General features: G+C 31.7%; 1 long non-coding RNA gene across 1 annotated transcript; it reads right to left on the reverse strand.

Annotated features, from left to right (window-relative positions):
- On the reverse strand, window positions 295-904 carry LOC110265716. The gene is made up of 3 exons (XR_002351948.1): window positions 875-904; window positions 481-587; window positions 295-385 (listed from the first exon to the last, which is right to left on the reverse strand). It is a non-coding gene; the product is annotated as an uncharacterized LOC110265716 (long non-coding RNA).

Consider the following 2,128-nt stretch of genomic DNA (forward strand, 5'->3'; position numbering starts at 1 on the left):
GGAGAAAAATGCTTGACCTATTTTTGGCAAATTTATCGAGAAACCATCAATTGAGTGTTGAATACCTCATCAGTTCTGCAGATTACAAAAAAGCAACACAAATCAATAGAAAAATGGGAAATTTTTTGTCCATACATGAGGTCATAGAACTATAAGCCAACCTAACCCATGATGCAAAATTTTACAAACAAATTCATAGAAGATCACCAAAGAAGTAGCAAGAAATTCAACAAAAAAGATAAGAAAAAAATTCATAATCATAAATAATCCAGCAAAGTCAAAATCAAAGGCACTGCACTACACTACACATCATCATGTGATTCTTGTTTGCATGCAAAAGAAATTAATCAAGATAGACCGAAAATTACTTTCCCATGCATAACATCTAAGCCATGTCAAAAAAGCCAACAATAGAATGGTTAGAACTTGATATTTAACTAAATTTTTAAAAAAATTACTATAAAGTTCAAAAGAACATACTTTACAGTGTCCATAGCTGCCAAAACTTCATTCATAAGGCCAATTCTCTTGTCTGTACGTTGTAATCCTTCCTTAGACAACTTCTGCATTTTACTGATGATAAATGTCTGCTCCCACAAAATGCAACATTAAGTTCAGGGAATCTTATAAAATTAATTCAAGTTTTTTAGTATGGTTAACAATCCAAACTATTAGCTTATGAATGAATTTCTTAAAAAATAAAGTTATATCCATTACCACCTCAGTACATTAATGCAAAGAAACTAGAGAATAAAAGATATGCAGAGAGGAACAGAAGCAGTATACTGTAATAAGATAAGAGTGTATTTTAACTAATAGATTCAAAGCAGTGTAGGGGTAAAACAAACTAGAGAAACCAGGTGAACTCCTGTACCTGTAATGGAAACATAAGGACTAGTATCAAAGTGCCCAAAAAGGAAGCAACACCTAGTTGTTGATAAAGAAGAACCATGGCAATGGTAATGCAGAACGGAGCTGACCACAAAGTATGAAGTGACTGGCATATTTGCTGTTTGGGTAAAAAAAAATCCAGACCTTAATTGCAAAACAGTAGTATTAAAACATCAAACATATTCAGAGAATGTTTGTGGCACAAGAATATAGAAAATGCATAAACCCTGGAATTAAGCTACAGTAGTACAGTGACTAAATTGATCACAAGCTAACCTGTCTAATGACATCATTAAGACCAGGACAGAGGCCTCCACAGGTAACAATTGCAGCCTTTACTTCTTTTGGTTTATAATATATCTTTTTCTGCAACCCAGTTCGATGAACCCTAAAATGAGTTCAATATCTCTCAGCATATATGCTAATCTTACAAGAAGACTTAAAAAGATATTGAAACCAAAAAGTATATGTAAGCAACTATTTGGTAAAAGAAATTTATCCAAATCTGGTGAAAGCAACACAAAGTCCCAATCATGATAAATAAAAATAGTAAAAGAAATTGGCAACAAGGCAGTATTTATTTAATGATGAATATAGAGTGCAAAAAGCCAATTATTCTTTTTTGAAGTTAAAAGACAAAAATCAGATATTTATTCCATAGTAGTAGCATGATTTCTTTTTTACTAAAATGTTAATTAAAATAAAAAATTAGACTGACAGAGAACAATGAAGAACATAATACCTTCTTTTTATTTTTGGTCTGAGCTGGTTGATTAGTTTTAACAATTTCTTCTATAATTTCAAAATATTACAAACTTAACTATAATAGCATCAACACATAATGAACAATAATGTTTTGATAGTTATAAAATAACGAAGAAGTTTACAGCAACTTCTTCATTTAAAAAATCACCGGAAGCAGAATTATAACCAGAAGATGCTCCTCCATTTACAGCAACTTGACTTAAAAAATGAGCAGCAGTTACTCCTTTTGTGCAATAACACATGCATTTTCACAAACACATGGAGAGCAACAACAACAAAAAGGAGGAATGATAAGTACCTTGAGTTATTTGGATGCTGACCTGAAATTAGCACAATCAGCCGTACCAAGCCACCATTTTTGAAGTTAGTTCTTCATCCCTGCAATGATCAAGGAAAATAATTAAACAAAATTAAAAACAGACAATGGCTTCCTTAAATTAGATCAGGCCATTTCAAAAGCCAATACACATTC

The sequence above is a fragment of the Arachis ipaensis genome, chromosome B08 (genome assembly GCF_000816755.2).
Source record: "Arachis ipaensis cultivar K30076 chromosome B08, Araip1.1, whole genome shotgun sequence".
Classification (NCBI taxonomy): domain Eukaryota; kingdom Viridiplantae; phylum Streptophyta; class Magnoliopsida; order Fabales; family Fabaceae; genus Arachis; species Arachis ipaensis.